The sequence below is a fragment of the Pseudorca crassidens genome, chromosome 9 (genome assembly GCF_039906515.1).
Source record: "Pseudorca crassidens isolate mPseCra1 chromosome 9, mPseCra1.hap1, whole genome shotgun sequence".
NCBI lineage: Eukaryota > Metazoa > Chordata > Mammalia > Artiodactyla > Delphinidae > Pseudorca > Pseudorca crassidens.
In genome coordinates, this window is record NC_090304.1 from 93,104,030 (window position 1) to 93,120,926 (window position 16,897).

Genomic DNA, 16,897 nt, shown 5'->3' on the forward strand with positions numbered 1-16,897 from the left:
AAGACGGGCTCTGAGACACAGGGCAAAGATGCCGGGCCTGGAGTTTTACGTGTTCCAATGACCTCTGAGGAGTTCTTCACATCATCTGAGTCTCTGTTAGCTCGTTCGAAAATGGGGATTCCGATGGAACGGGTAGGTGAGAGAATTATGTGAGAAAGCAGATGGGAAAATGCTTTATAAACCAGCACTAACAAAATTTAGCTATTCCTGTTGTGCTCATTTTTAGTAGCTCCCAATAAGCAGCATTTCAAATCAAGATTTGTAATATGAACAAAGGTTTTTGTACCTGGGTTGCAGAAGCCCACCATAACCTCTGCCCCCAAATGCAATGAGGGTTTAGAGGGTTTCAACAGCTTCCCCCAGGCCCCACCCAACACCGGCCCACACTCAGGCAGCCTACACGCAGGCAGCGAGCTCCAAAGACCTTGGGCAAGTGACCTAACCTCCATGGGTCTCACCTCTTGGGAGCCCTGTGAGCTCTGACATATAACTCCCCGGAAGATGCATTCTTGCTCTCTGCGGCCACCTCTCTCCTCTACTCCATCTCTTCCCTAATCCTGTCCTAAACCTTTCCTTCTCCTCTCTGGAGATCTACCCTGGCCTCTGAATCTTCCTTTTGCTACCCTCACCCACGAGCCCCCTTTCCTCATATTCTTTGGTGTTTTGGCCAGAGAGAGCTGTGTCCTTCCCCAAGAGATGTCCCTGAGAATTCTTTGAGTGGCTGGGAGGGGAAAAGGATCGCGTGTATTTTTGGTACCAGAGATAATCAGGTGATTGTGCGATTAGCAGTAATTTGATCGCTCCCGTAATTTCCTTTTAACAAGAGTCCCCTTAAAAAAATAATAATAAAATAAAAGGGTTTTCTTTTTTTTCCCCTTGTTTTGTCTGGAATGTCTGTCATCAGGAATTTGGTCCGACTCCCACGCACTCCGCGTGGCAGCTAGGGGGAGGGGAAAGATGCCGGCGGCAGAACTCCTGAGGAAGAGGATGTGCCTGGCGGGCTGCCCCTCCCGGGCTCCCCGCCGGGCTCAGGCTGTGGGACTGGACCGCGGGAGGAGGCCACTCCAGTCTCCAGAGACGGACTCCCGCTGACTGCCCCCCACCGCCACCCAGGGCCTCTGGGTCGCTAGGAAGGGGCCCTCGGGAAAGACACCAGAGCCTGGGAGGGTGCAGCCGGGCTCACAAGGGCTTGGTGAGTGGAGGGAGGCCCTCCTGTTCCACATCGCGGTCGGAGTGCAGGGGCCAGCGCTCCACGGTCCATCGGGCCCAAGCTAGGGCTCCGCATCACACTCGCCCCTCACCCCATCCCCAACCCTGCCGCGTGGGCTGTGGCACAGAGATGGCAAACACCCCCAGGGCCTTGTGCCCGGTAATTACCAAGCAAATTCCCAGCGAATTCCTCTCCCCACTCCGGGGCAGCGCCTGCTGCGTGTTCTCTGATTCAGGCCGGGAATGTGCAAACAGCGCCCGGGAACCTGCGGGGACCCGTAATTGCTCTGGAGTTGCCCGGGACTTTGCAAGGTAAGCACGCGCCTTGCTGCTCCCGGCACGGTGCGCACCGATCGACTGGCGCCCTCCCTCCTTCCCTCGGAGGATGCGGGGACTGGAGGATGCGGGGACTGCGGGGACTGCGCCGAGCCAGGTGGGCGAGCTCTGATTCCGCGAAGCTGAGCCGCGGCCAGGCGCTAATGGGGCCGGGGTGCGGGAAGCAGGTGGGGACAGGAGGGACTTGTGGCGCGAGAGGGGCCACTTGGCCACGTCCCCGGGAAAGAGGGCCTTGGGGGACATGGGCTCCTTCTGTCCCTTCCCTCCGGTGGAGAAGCTCCTCATTGATGAGCCTTGTCATCATCCTTCAAGTGTAATTTTTTTAAATTGCAAAAATCTTACAGAGCTATTAACCTCAAAAGAGTTTAACATATGGCAGACCGAGTCTCCCTCTTACCCTAATTATAAGGCTTGCAGTAATGGGGCTGTCTTTTAAGTTACAGCTGCTGCGCTTTTGGCTTTCGCTAACATTACATCCTATTAAAGAGCTACATTAAATGCATGCAAATTGCCGGAGCCACCGCGCTCTCCCGACCAGTGAGGGGGACGGATTGCAGCCGAGGCGGCGATATTGAGGGTCAGACTCACCCTGCTGCGAACGCCATATGATCTATCAATCAAACTCCTCTCATTAATTAACTAATTCATTAAATATCTTTATATATGAAGGCCCGGCCAGGCGGAACATTGTGTTGACAGGGACGTCCCGTCAGCACTTAGCCCTGCGCGTGCGCTCCCCTCCCCTCCCACACAAATCACCCGATGACTAAGAGAGGTCAACTTCCCAGTTTCTGCAGGGACGGAAGCAGCCGCTGTGCCCGGACCCACCCCTGGGAGGCCCTCCTCGCGCCTTCGGTCCCATGACCCCCTCTCAGTGAGCCTGCCCTGTCCTCACCGTGTAGGGTTGTAATGAGCTCTATTTACGGGTCTGGTGCCTTGGCTTCCCTGGCACCTAGGGGGCTGGAACTGGACCAAATACGGCTCACTGGGGAGCCCCAGTGCCTAGTACAGGACCCAGCATGTAGCAGATGCTCTAAATGTTTACGGAAGGAAGACAAGCTGTATTGGAGCGCTTTCCTCTCTCCAGAGCCCCCAGCACTAAGGGGGCCTCCTTTCTAAGCTCTCTGACCAGTTCGGAGCGGGTCATCCACATAGCCACAATCTCAGACACTGAAGCAAACTCTGGCAAGAAGAATGAGACTATGTCGTTCTATAGACAATAAAGAGACATTTTTGAGTGGATGGTGGGCTTCCTTAGTTGTTTATATACACACATACATATATATTTGCTGAGCAAACTAGTATATAATCACTCCTTTGCTATATTATCTTATTTAATGTTGACTTCAACTTTGCCAGGTGGTTATTTTTACTTCCAGGCTAAGGGAGAAGAAACAGAGGCTGGGAGAGATTAAGTAACTTATTCAAGGTCAAGTGGCAGAGCCAGAATTCAGAGTCCGGCTTGCTGGATCCAAGACCAGTGCCGACTGCTCTGTCATAGGCATGCAAAAAATAACGCTTGGGAGGTCAGTGGATGTGCTGCCTTCCTCCGTTGCCTGCTGTTCCCTTTTGTTCCCACAGTTGTCTTTCTGTACTTGTTTTGTAGCAGCCGCTGTCACCACTGCCTTCTCTGCTGGGCTGATGGGTCTTTGCTCTATGTTTGGGAAGATGGAGGTCACAGGACACCCCATGATCAAGGCTGCTGGCTCTTGACTGTGCTTAGAATGGCTTGGAGTGATTTTCCATATAGAGCACCTGGGCAGGCAAAGCCAGTTGCCTTATAGCTGTGTTATCTGGCAAAGACCTGGGCCCTGAGCAGCTGGGTACAAGGAATGTGAATGGGATGGGCACCTCCAAACCAGCTCCTGGAGAACACTCCTCTGCTGGGCTCTGGCCCCCTTTAGAGAGGGCAGTCACAGGTGAGAGCTACAGGTCAAAATAAAGAGGGTCTCTGCAGAGTTTAGCTTAGGTTCCTGCTGTGCAGCTCATGGAAGTTCCCAATCCACCCAGATGCAGTGAGCTGTACCAGCAAACTTCCGAAGCCCAGGAATTCCTGGAAAAACGCGTTCCCAGATTCCTCTGTACTCCTCTCACCCGCCTCTCTCCGCCTCACTCACTCTCTTGCCCCCCTGAGACATGGGGCTAATGGACTTTGGCTGTTAGCACCCGGGATGTTGGGCACCAACCTCGCCAGGGGCCTCTAGAGCTTCCTCTGGCCCCCTTGGTTCCCAAGAATAGTTTTGGAATGGGGCGTGCTGTGCTAATGGGGGTAAATGGTAACCTCGGAATCAATTTTCCCTCCCAGAAGAAAATTCTCCCGGCTTAGACGGCACAGACTGTAATAGTGAAAATGGCTCTAGATTGGAAAAATTGGCACGTTGTAGTCCAACAAGGCAATTTTTGAATTGTTCTATACAGCTGTGTGCCTCTGGACACTATGCTGCTTGCGTCCTAAAGCTACGGGATGGAAAGCAACTTTCCAGCCAAAAACAGCTCTAATGTGTTTTTTTCTTTTCTCACCCCAGCCTCAATTTGTTGTTTTGTTTACCTGCCCAGAATCCTTGGAGCTTTGGTTTCTACCTTAGCAGCTGCCAGAGCTATTGGACGAGAGAGTGCTGTGGCCTTCTGTAGAACCTCAGTCCTCAGGGCAATGGGCCTGGGAAAGAGGGTTTCACAGGCTGCAAGGAGAAGCTGGGACAACTCAGGACCGTAGGTCCCGACCAGCTTTTCCTGGTCCGTGTCAAATCTGGGCCTCTCGTGGACCCAGAAGAGGAAATGTCGGACGGTTATGCAGCGTGCTTGATTTTGATGAGCTGTGTTTCCTCTATTATAATATGCAAACCATTTTGTCTTGTTTTTATAAACATTAAAATGCAAAGCAATGCTTCTTAGAAAAAAAATATATGATATATATTTCAAGTAATAGAACAACAGAATGGGAGAACTGCAAGGCAGCGTACCACTCACTTAGTAAATATCCTCATTGTACAGATGGGGAAATGGAGGTGGCCCAAGGTCACATATCTGTTTGGTGGGGAAGAACTTGCTCTCACTATATAGCGCTCCAGGCTTTGGGTAATGGGCCAAGTGGCCAGTGAAACCTGTCTTTCGATTTCTCTGTCCCTGGGGCCACAGCTCTCTACTTTAAGCTTACTCCCCCTTCCGTGAGTCTTGTTAATGGTGAGCCTTCTTTGGTGACTCAAGATTAGAACCACGTAATGGGTTGAAATGGAATTTGGAACAAGTGCTAAACTGGGACTTGACCTGCTAAGTGTTCTCCCTGCCCTGCTCCCCCGCAGCCCATTTCCCCCAATACATCCTGAGATCTCTACCATGCCCGTGGATCCTGTCATCCCCTTACTCCTCTGAATACAGCCCAGGTTCCTTTCTAGGGCTTATCATGTGATTCATGAGATGCCTTGCGCCTATTTCTCCAGCCTCACATCTCACAACCATTGACCTTCCACCCTACACGACCCTGTCTTCACCCCATCAAACCCAGTTATCCCGTTGCATCTTACCCTCATTCACCTTTACATACCTCCTTTGCCTTTGCACATTCAATTATACCCTCCTCCTAGAAATCTCTATCTTCCCCAACCTGTCCCTCTCCTTCCTACCCCCCTTCACCTGGCTAGATCCAACTCCTCCTTCAGTCTCAGCTAAAACACCAGATTCTCTTCACCAAGCCCCACAGTCTGGATTAGGTGCGCTTCCTGTGGGCTCCTGAGGCATCCTTTACTTCCCCTGTGCTATCTTTTACCACTCTGTATCGCAACTGTCCGTTGACCAGTTCAAATCTTCTATTAGAATGTAAGCTCCAGGAGGGCAGCGCTGTGTCATGTTCACCCCGAAGACTGTCTGGCTCGTGAGAAGTGCTGCCTGAGTAGTTGAATGGCACATAAAAATGCTGCTACCACTACAACAAAAAACAACCGGTATTTATTGAGTGTTTTCCTCTGCCGGAAACTATGCAAAGTGCGTTCTGTGCATCACCTAATTGATATTAGTTCTTGCATGAATTGAATGAGGTGAGAACGAGGGATTCTAATCCTGGCTCTGCCTCTGGCTGCCCGTGTGACTTTCAACAATTCCCATGGTTTCCTCATCTTCAGAATGAAGGCTAGAGAAGGGGGCAGACAGACTTCATTTCTCGGTTCTTTTTCCTAGGCAGAAAGGGAATCAAGAGTCAGTCTATGCAGGCCTGGGGAAAATCAACCCTCAGGATTCAGAGAACCAGCGGACACAGAGGGTCAACTTTCTAGTCCGGCAGCAGGAGAGGCATCTGGCCGTGAGGCTGGGAAGGGCAGCGGGTTGCTCTCCCATGCTGGGGTAGAGCTTCCAAATAGAGAAGCCCGCTGCTAGCTGAGTCATTAACGCTGGTCTCCTCACCTCGGGCATTGTCTGATTTAAGTGTAATAGCTTGTTTGGTGGATTTTGCCTTCTATAGAAATCCCCCCAAGAGTGAAGTGTCGCATTCAGCTGGGAGAGCACAGGCCTTTGTGCGCTGATGGCCCGGCCTTGACTGAATGTGTTTGGAGTTGGTTATCAAAGGGGAGGATAAATTAGAGCACAGGGCTGAGAAGAGAGGAAGAGGGGGCCCTTTCATGAGCAGGGCTGAGCACTTAGGCAGCTGACTTGGAGCTGGGAAGCCCCTGAGCCTGGCCCTTTTTCCTTTTGCCAGTGGCAGAGCTGCAGGCAGGCCTGGCTGTACCCTGGCAGAGCCCAAATTCTGAGGTCCCGCCAGGCCCTGGGGGATGGGGGTGGGGGCGGGACAGGAGGAGGGCGGGTGAGTGGTGTTGGTGACAGGACGGCCTCCAGGGCTTAATGGAGGGCTTCTGGGGTGTTGATGAGCCCAGCGCCCTCCCTCCCTGCACAGCCTTCCCCCTGCCCCCTTCCCGGATTTACTGAGATCATGCTCTGATGGTACTGTAGGCTCCAAGGGACCTCTTTGGTCTTGGGGATGCTGTTCAGGGGCTCCACCCCCATCTGCCTCTCTCCAGCCCCCAACACACACTTACCAGCTGGCTCTCAGGACAGTTTTATGGAGTGCACTGGTCAGCCAGAGATATTGGAGCTCCCAAAATAAGAGATCCTGGGCATTCGACCCTCTCTATGGTCTTGGCTTCGGATGTCCAGATTCCGAGGCCAAGCTGGGCACAGCTGTCAGCTGAGCCACAGGCAGGGCTGCCGAAATAGTAAATTACACCGAGTGCCCAGTGCCCAGTTTTTGCCTGCAAGAATGCTCCCCTCTGTTTTTCAGTGGATCTTCCCCCCACACCCCCGTCAGTGTCCCTGGGCCCCTCACTGACAGCTTCTTGCCCTGTGGGATCTTGATCAACAAACTCACCCCCTCGAGGAACCAGAGAACTTTTGTTTGCTGATTAGCACTTAACCCTCAACAACGTCTTAGGTTCATATCATTTTCCAGCTGGAAGGAACCCAAGACACAAGCTGTAGACCTAAAAATAGGTCTTTTTTTTTTCAGTATGCGGGCCTCTAACTGTTGTGGCCTCTCCCGTTGCGGAGCACAGGCTCCGGACGCGCAGGCGCAGCGGCCATGGCTCACGGGCCCAGCCGCTCCATGGCATGTGGGATCTTCCCGGACCGGGGCACGAACCCGTGTCCCCTGCATCGGCAGGTGGACTCTCAACCACTGCGCCACCAGGGAAGCCCCCAAATAGGTCTATTTTTAAAACCCGTTTGGAGTTGCAGATATTTTAAAGAATTGTCTGAAAGTTATGACCCCTCACCCCAGAAACACACATATTCTGATGTATACAAAAGTTTAGCTGCCATTTCTGGGGGCGTTACACCCTCTGAATCTATGTATACATCCCATCCTGGCTGCACATTTGAATAAGCTGGGAGCTCTGATAAAATTCTGAGGTCTAGGCCTTACACACATGGACTCTGATTGAAACAGTCCAGGGTGGGATCTGGACATCAGTATTTTTTCTAAAACACTCCAGGAGATTCTAATGCAGCCAAGATTGAGAACCATTGCCCTAGGGCCCCTTAGACTCTCCTCCCCACTCTGATTAAGAACCCCAGCTGTGGACAGTCAATGCCTGTACAGAGAGGCACGTAGGAAGGCACATGCTGGGGTTCTGGTAGGGATGGGGTAGACACAATGAACGGATATATCATTCTGCCCACTGCGTTTAAAATCTTTTCCTTCTTCCCTCACCCCTTGAGGGGTGCTTCCGTGGTGTTCATTTAAAATAATTTTAGCACACCACAGTGCGAAGGGAGCCCGGTTGCCTTGATGTGCTTCTATCATTTCAAGGAACTCAATAAAAATTTCGTTTTGGTGTTCATTCAAGGCAGCTTCCTCATAGAGGTCTTACGCTGCAAACCCGAGTTCTCTTTTCATCTGGTCACCCCGGGGAAATTGTGTATTTGAAATTCAAACAATATTTGGGCAAAAAGCAGTTCTCATTATATGCGGTAGAGAAGGCCAATGAGAGGAAAGCAAGGGGAAATGATTGAGTGACATTTCTATTTGCTGGTTTGACTTTTCCGCCAGGGGCCGCCGTGCTTTGGGGCCGCCGGAGAACCTCAGCCTCCTAGTATGGACTGGAAATGCCAGACCCCTGGAAAAAAGAATTTGGAGGAGAAAAATGAGTGGGCTTGAAACGGATTTGAAGAGTCAATGTGACCTCACACTGATGTCGTTAGTGAGATAGGGAGAGAATTCTGTGTTTTGCACAAGTTCTGTCTAGGAAGGAGATTGTTCCAGTTATGGACTCTCAGGGTTGAAGGGGACTCAGAGATTGTCTGGATCTAGCTTCTTTGGTAGGTGGATCCTCTCTCTCACGTTTGAATTGGCCCTGGTCAAGCATTTAGATGGAGTCATACACTTATTCGTTCATTGATGGAGCCCCGGCAATGTCTGGTACTTGGCAAGTTGTACAGGGGAATTCAGAGGCTGATGGGTCGCCCCTGCCCTTAAGTAACTTACAGTTTCCTGAGGACTTGAACAGCTAAAATGCCAGGGAGACATGGTGAATGCTGTGAGGGCAGGAAGCGGGGGGGTGGGGCCGGGTGGGGATGTTAACCTTGACTGAGGACCCATTAGGAGCCCTGTAGTCATTTCCCCAAATCACATCTCTTAATCGTTACAACAACTCTGGAAAATAAGTACTGTTATCATCACCCCCTTTTTATAGACAAGGAAACTGATTTTCAGACAGGCGAATTTGCTTTCTCAAGGTGCCAGAGCCATGAATAAGTATTTTAGAATAGGTATTTAAGAGTAAGTATTTTAACACAGTATGTCCCAGGCCAATTCTCTTGCCACTGTAACAATCTGCTTTCCTAAGAAGAGTTCAAAAAGGGCAAAGACTGACTTGGCTGGGCTCGGGGATGAGAAGGGAGGGATTTGGGCCGGCAGAAATGGGACGATAGAAGGCACACCGAGGGCAAAGTTTCCCAGGCTTAGTAGCTCTGGGGGAAGAAAACGTAGCAGCTCAGGCTGGAAAGCCGGGGTTGAGAATGAGACTGGGAAGCCAGGTTAGGACAGGGTTTTGAAGGTGTGGAAGCTACTGAGGTGGATTTGGGGTGGGGTAGAGAGTGAGAAAACCCTAAACATTTTTGAAGAAAGAGGGAGTCTGAATGTAAGCATTGCTACTCATAGGAGAAAGAGTGGAGATTTTGCTTCCTGGCCCTGTCGCTGCCTCGCTGTGCAACTTTGGGCAGATTATTTAATCTCTCTGTGCCTCAGTTCTTTCATCTGTAAAATGGGAATGATAAACAGTACTTACCCCATGGAGCCGTTGTAAGGATCAAATGAGTAATGTCTGTGGAGTGCTTAGAATCATGCCTGACACACAGTACGGTCTTCGTAAATGTTGGATATAGCTTTTACCCTTCAGGAATTTAATTCTGATAATGGTATATATAGCAGGGGGTGACGTGGCGAGAGATAGAAGGCCCAGATGTTAGCTAGGAGGCAGTTGTAACAGTCTGGGCAACAGGGTCTAAAGGCTTCACCTTGACTGGTACCCATGGAATGTAGTGAAACACCAGGAGGGGGAATCAGTGTTACTCTGCTTCTGATTGGCTGTGGAGGTGCACTCAGGAGCCCCCTGAGGTCACTCGCAGCTGGGAGAATGGCAGTGTCAGTCCTAGACCTCGGCACTGGGAGAAGCTGCAGGTGAGTAGGGGAAGACGAGAAGGTTGGTTTAAATCCATGTGAAACTAGAGTGAGAAGCAACCCCAGAGCCAAAAGAGGAGCTGGGGTTGGGGGTTCGGTCTAGCCCTGCCCCTGGCTTGTTACTACATGGCTGCTCTGCTTCTTTGTCCCCCCACCTGGGTCCTGGGAAGCTCTGTCCTCACGCTACCTTTGATTCCTGTGCTCCCGTCTCCTCTGAGCCCTTCCTGAGTGCCCCACATGCCCTCTGCAGCTGCTTCCCCAAATGGTCAGGGCACAGGGACACTGGGTCCCTGTCAAAGCAGATCACATCTCCTGCTGTTGCTTTGGGAAGCCTGGGTGTGAGGGATGGGTGAGCAGAAGGCCCAGGCTGTGCGGATCAGGAGGGGGAGGGAAGGATTTGGGGGATGGTGGTAAGTAGCAGCAGGAAATAAGTATTCTGCCCTAGGAGGAGAAAATTGGTGAGTGACCAGCTTTGGGGGCTTTCAAGGGCTTCCTGCTGCTACAAGAATCCCTTGATGGGGACCCAGTGCCCTTCTGAATTCCCCACGCCTGTCTGATAGTGTGCACGTGGCATTGGGAGAGGTGTGGGTACCAGCTCACCAGCTGGAAGGGATGCTGAGGGAGGCTGGAGGGCCTCTGGTGAGTACGGGGGCTCAGCCTGGACACCCCCATCCCCAGTCCTCCATCCTCCATTCAATCCCATCATGCCTGTGGGCATCAGGGATTCAGACAAAAGGAGGCTTGCAACGGAAGGGAGAGTCTTATAATGAAATTACCAGGCTGCTGTCAACCAGGCGCCCTGCCCCACAGAACAGACGCCAGACAGGTTGCAGTGTGTCAGGCCCGGGCCTGCCTGGGCCTGACAGGGGGTCCTGTGGGCAGGCAGAGTCAATTACCCAGAAAGGTTCCACTTAACTTCCCCTGCTGTTTGCAGATCCTGCCCCGGCCTCTGCAGCCTCGCTGGCCTCGGCCAAAGCACCGTCGGCCTGCACTGGAGCCGGCTCCCTGCCAGCTGTGTCCTTGGACAGGTCCAGGGCCACTGGATCCAGGAGTCTAGTGTCCTGCCCTCATTTGCTCCAGGGATGCCTGCTCTGGCTCTTGGCCAGAGGATTTCCATTGGTCCCCCTGCAGACCCCGCAGGATCCTTAGGTGGGAGGGGCATCAAGGGGCTGTCCTGTCCCTCTTGTGAGGCATCAGCCATCCTACATGTCCTCCTCCTCGGTCACCTATCCCAGTTCAGTGGGTGGTGACAATCTGGGCTCTGCAGTAGGACAGACATGGGTTTGAAGCCGGGATCAGCTACGTACCGCTGTGGGACCTGGAGCGTTAATTTAACTTCTTTCAACTACAGTTCCACCATCTGTGAAGTGAAAAGAATAATAATATATATCTCATAGGATTATTGTGGGGATCAGAAAAGATGGTGTAAAGTGCCTGAAATGCCTGCCCAGAGTAAATGCTCACCAATATTCTTTCCTTCCTCCCCGCGCCCTCACCTCTTTCAACTCCCCCCTCCTTCCTCTCCTCCTCTTGGCCTGCTCTTCTTCCTACTTATTCATCTAAGATCCTCACTTATCAGGGAGTTTGTTGGTTTGGTTCCTTCTTTCTGCTATAGAATCCTGGATTGAGAGAAAACCTAGTTTCTAGTCCAGGCTTATCTATCAATCCTCTTCAGACAGAATTGGGTCTACAACACCAAAATATATTATGAAACTAGAGTATGCTTTCCCCAATGGGTTAATGCCATTTAACCAAGGTCAAGGTCTTTGGGTTAAGTCCTAACCATCCCTGGCTTCTACCCATTGAGCCCCTGAAGTTTTGTACTTCACGGACATTTCCTCTCTCTGTACCCCCTCGACCAGTCCAGTCATCTTCCACATGTTTGCTGTTGGTCAGAAATGCCCCCAAAGATGCAGTTTAGAGCTCCTGCAGGTATAATGCTGTGATGGGATTTCAGCTTCCAACATGCACCCCGTGGATGGAAGGTAGAACACTGTCATTTGGTCATTAAGTCATTCAACAAACACTGAGAGCCTACTATGTGCCTGGGAACTGAGGGTTTAAAGGCAAATAGACAGCCCAGCCCTTCGACAAGTGAGCAGTCTGCTGGGGAGGTGGATGAGTAAACAGATAATTAGAATCGAATGTACTAGACGCTATGATAGGAGTAGGATAATGTGATGGAAAAAGGGTTGGAGAGGCTTCTTTCTGGGATGGAATGGGAGCTACATTCTGCAGCTCAAGTATGATTGATATGGGAACATTGAAACCTGCACCGTCCCTCCAACTCTGAGGAGGAGAGTGATACCTAAGGATGGAAGCAACCAGCTTCTCAGTGGACTCCAATCCAGCCACCAGCCATCTTCCTCGAGCTGGACTCTTCTGTTGCAATCCGCTCACAAGGCCCTCTGGCCAAGGGGCCTCGGCTAGAGCATCTCAGGTCTGGGGCAACGTTCCCCATCTATCTCCTCTGCCATGCAGATGAGTGGGGGAGGGGGATCTGACAGATTTTGTGAGCAGTGACTGCACCCTAGCACTGCCCTAATTGTGCCAGACAGGACTGTTTAAATACCACCAGACAGAATATTACTCAAATTAAAAATGAGGCCTTAAATGTCATTATTTGTGTCATTATTAATAGCCCCTAATTGTGTTCTCTAATCATCATGAAATTATGTTAGTATTAATATTCACGTCAGAGCTGCCTAGGGAACTTGGAAGATTTAAAAAAAAATTATACCATATGTCAGTTTCCATGAATGTGAAGCAAAGGCTGGTTTTAGTGCTTTAGTTCCAACTGGAGATGAGATGGTGTTCTCCACGGCTGGGGACCAAGATAGCCTCTGACTGCAAGGGCCTCCTTAATTTCCGCCCTCTGAGTCACTGACTTCTGGACCCCTCCACTCACAGGCGTGAGTAGGACCTGTCCTCCTGGAATACTCTGTGGGTCTCCTGCCAGCTGCCCTCACTGGTGAGGGGATTGGTGTCTGCTCAGACTAGAAAGTGTTTGGTGCCCTGGGACATGACACCTTTCCTCTCCTGCAGCTTTGAGACCTGCCTGTGTCTAGACACCATAATGAGAAACACGTGGCGAGCCTGCCTGTCCTCACTCTCCATCTACTCAGAGACGCCACCTCCGTGCATTTGGGATTGTGCCTGAACTGCCCTTCCCGGCTCAGGGAAGTGATGCCAAAAAAAAAAGAAAAGAAAAGAAAAAAAAGTTGGAGTCTCTCAGAGAAATGTGTTGTATAATGTAACATAGAAAGAACTTTTGGAAAATAGAGATTCAGAATTTAAAAGTACGTACAGAGTGTCCACACAAGCTGGAAACAGGTGCATCTGTGTCCTCAAGGATATCTTTATCCTGTAAGGAACAAAATAGAACTATGTGTGTTTCCACATTTTTTCGGACAGCCCTGGATTTTGCCCCGTGCTAACCTTGCCGGGGCTTCTTTGGGGGAAACACTGACTCCCGGGATGAGGATGGGCTCCCTTTGGATGCTTTCTTTTCTTATCAGAGGCATCGGGAATGAGAGCTTCTGGAGGGGATGAGCTGCATGTGCCTCTCACATCACATGGGACTCGAGTTCTGCCTCTGCATCAGACGTCAAAGCTGCCAGCCATAAGAGGTGGGGAGGTAACAAGGCAGGCCATATTGCCAATTAGAGATTCCCTCCCTTTGGGGATGTGTGGGGCGAGTGCCCTGGGACCCCCAGAGGCATCAGCCTCCTGATGATATCACTCCCTAGCTCCTCTTCATCGTGTCTACAACATTCCTTTAGGCTGCCTGCTCACCGCCTCAGTCATCCGCTAATGGAGTCCACGTGACCGCAATGTGTCAGACAAATCTGGGGCAACCGTCTCACTCTCTTCCCGGAGCCCTTGGAATTCTCTGGAACTGAGAATATTCAAATGCCTTTCTTGGTGAAACAGCAGGCTTCCAACCCGCCCCCCCCCCACACCCCAAATATTATGACTTGAGTTAAATATAACCCAGAGCATGAAAATAACAGCACAACATGGGGATCGGAGAAGCCATGGAGTGAGCAGCTCACACACAGTCACACTGTCTGTCACCCTGGGGGTGGCAGGGCAACTGCAGACCCCAGGGCCACCCAGGCAGAGAGCCCACAAAACCCCACAGAGGTCTGGTGCCCTCCGGGCCGGTGAGTAGCTAGCTACGTTAGCCTGGGTGGGCCTTCTCTCTGCTGCTTTCTGCATAGATTCTCCTTTTTCCTCATCAGATGTGGTGTGACTTAAAGAGTTGGGGAGGATCTATCTTAAGTGATGTGTGGAAAGGGAGACTTTCCTGTTTTTTCAGACGTGAAGGGAGGATCAAGTTAGGAGGGGGACGCTCAGGCGGCGGCAGGTCCGGCTGGCATGCTGATGTGGATTTCCAAACCCAGAGGACACACGCGTGCCCCTTGTCACTGGACCGCCTTTTCAGATAATCTAGAAGGAGAAGCTTGATCTGCGGAGGGGAGGGTGGGCGGATGCATGTTTAGGGCCATGAGTCAGGTTCTCCAGCCTCCTTCGTGACCTCATGCATAAGCTTCCGGTAAAAACTCAGTGGGTAATAGATAAGCAAAAGGTCTTCTGAAAGTCAGACTCTCTGAATTCCAAACCCAATGATTACTATAATTGTTGGCCTAGGGCTGGATTTGAACCAGTGAACCTACAATAGAATAGTTAAATAGGCCTCCTCTCAGAGCCCTTCTGCCACTGAGTTACCCAGCAACAGTCACGTGGCTGCTTCTCTCTTTGCTTTGGGCCAAATAGCAAATAGCTCAGGCCAGTCCCAAAGAGCAGATACATCGGTGTCTTCTCTGTATTACGAATACTTTATACACAGAGGAGGATTTATAGCGTTTGTAACATGCCTTCTTTGATCCCCATAAGGTAAGTAGTGCAGATATAATTATCACCCACTTTAGAGATGAGAAAATTGAGCCTCAGTACAGGTATTGGCCAACAGCTATGTCGCTTACACGTAACACAGTGGGGTTGACCCCAAGTCTTCTGATTGCTGGGGCTACATTTTGAATAGGCCCCTCCCATATGGTACACGGCTCTTTGCCCTTCCACGCCCCCCCTGCCCCCCCACAAAGGCAGCTTGGGAATTCTGAGAAAAGTCAAGGGGCTAGCTAGACCGTGAATTCTATGAAGACAGTGGCAACAATACTGTTCAGGTCTCTGCCCTTCCCCAAATCTTTTCTTTCTTTCAGTCAGATCTCAGGTGTGCATGAGATGCAGTCCAGAGGGATGCATGGGAAGGTGAGAAAGGAAGGCAGTGAGAAAGACTTTACCCTCTCAGGGTCTTTGCTTTTGTTCTCCGGGGCCCTTCCTCGAAGATGAGTCAGCAGAAAGAGCTCTCAATCCTCCCCAATCCACAAAGTGCCTCCTTATCATTCTCCCACCCCCTCCCCAAGGCAGCAAATCCTGAGATGCCTTCTTTGAGAGAGAGCTTGGGCTGAGGAAGAGGGTTCCAGCCTCACCCGGTGATTCATGTGAGGGTCTTAGGAAGAGACAAGAGCCTGCCCTGGACTCCCACCTGAGCTGCCTACCTGCCTCCTGCTTGAGGAAAATAGACATAAAGCCTTGTTGGTGGGACCTTCAATCTTGTCCCCTCTTTCAGCTTGAGAGCCACTGTCCAGCTTTCCACTTCTGTGCCCCCTTATCCTTCCTCCACCCCCATCTTCCGCTCTACAAAGCCCCTGCTAGAAGTTGACAAAGCTGACTGGCTGCTTAATGTGCTACAGGTGTTGTTGCTAGGCAACCACCCTACTCTGCGGCTCAGGCTCTGTCAGCCCAGCTCAAACCCCTGGTAGCACTTAACCCCATAACTTCTTACCGCAAACGCTAATTACCCAGGCTCACTGAACAGCACATTTATACCCCATGATCAAGGAGCGGAAGGATTGATTCTCAGCACCTTCAGACCTTCAACCAGCACTGCTCGCCATTGAGCCCTGCGTCAGGCTGCCCTGAGCACGATGTGGAGACCTTTTGTCTGTAAGTGTCTGTTCCTCCTTTCCGGCCGCATCTGGAGGATACTGACTTTAATGTTGACCATCTCTCTCCCCTGGACGGGATTCTCCTTGAGTCAACCAAACGCCTCGACTGCTTTCTGGTCTCCAGGAAAGAGGTGGCAGGCTTTCTCTGCATTTTAAACTACGTTCAGATTCACACTCTTGACCCCAGATCTCACAGTTATGAACGAAATTCATTCTTCGATGTCTGTACTCAGTTGAGCTGAGGATGATCACCAATTGTGCCAATTCTTCCACCACTTGAATGTTTTTATACATTCCTGTTTGTTTGGTTTTTTTTGTTTGTTTGTTTTGTTTTGTTTTTTGCGGTATGCAGGCCTCTCGCTGTTGTGGCCTCTCCCGTTGCGGAGCACAGGCTCCGGACGCGCAGGCTCAGCGGCCATGGCTCACGGGCCCAGCCGCTCCGCGGCATGTGGGATCTTCCTGGACTGGGGCACGAACCCGTGTCCCCTGGATCGGCAGGTGGACTCCCAGCCACTGCGCCACCAGGAAAGCCCTACATTCCTGTTCTTGACCTTTGCTTCCCAAATGGAATAACTCACAGTCCTTTGGCTTAACCAGGAGTTACAGGAAGCTTTAAACATGCATAGATAAATGCTTATATTAGCACATAGATCAAACTCTAGTGGAATTGATCTGTTCCTGAGTTGGCCTTTCCCATTCAGACTGTGATCACACTGCTCAACTCATGCCAGGTCCTCAACAACAGTTGGTGAAGGCATGAGCACAGCCATGTTTTTACTTCTCTTTTCTAAACCACAGAGTAGGGTTGACAGTGATGAGAGAGACCATTAAATGCCAAAGCAAATTCCCCCTTCCTTCCTTCTTACTTTTCTTTCATGAGTCTAAACTCTGCCTCTAAGCCAGATTACAGGAGATTCCCACACGGTGCCGAATCCCCTTTCTGCTGGCTAGATGCCTGATTGTGAGGGGCAGGTCTAGACTTGCTGGGCCGTGACAGTGGAGATTCTCACCCATTCCCAAAGGCCAGCTTCTCCCAAGTGGGCTGGGCACCTCTGTACGACGCCAGAACACTGGGAGGGATCTCACGGGGTCACTCCTGCTTTCTGTTCTAGCTGGAAAAAGTGCTTAACCCTCCCCCTCCTGGCCATTATCTAATTATTCAGGAGTGCAGGAACAGAGA

The 16,897-nt window shown here is 51.1% G+C and overlaps 2 long non-coding RNA genes across 11 annotated transcripts in view; one reads left to right on the plus strand and one right to left on the minus strand.

Annotated features, from left to right (window-relative positions):
* The first annotated feature begins 911 nt into the window (after positions 1-911).
* The window catches only part of LOC137230888 (uncharacterized), a 42,601-nt gene continuing 26,615 nt past the window's right edge, over positions 912-16,897 (plus strand). For 3 of the 10 annotated variants that reach the window (XR_010946294.1, XR_010946293.1, XR_010946296.1), the window contains exon 1: positions 912-1,521. This is a non-coding gene — a long non-coding RNA (uncharacterized lncRNA). Of the gene's footprint in view, positions 1,643-16,897 lie in introns of all 10 variants that reach the window. The other 7 variants (XR_010946287.1, XR_010946291.1, XR_010946290.1 and 4 more) reach the window with 5 other exon arrangements.
* On the minus strand, positions 5,466-6,835 carry LOC137230889 (uncharacterized). The gene is made up of 2 exons (XR_010946297.1): positions 6,567-6,835; positions 5,466-5,711 (listed from the first exon to the last, which is right to left on the minus strand). It is a non-coding gene; the product is annotated as an uncharacterized lncRNA (long non-coding RNA).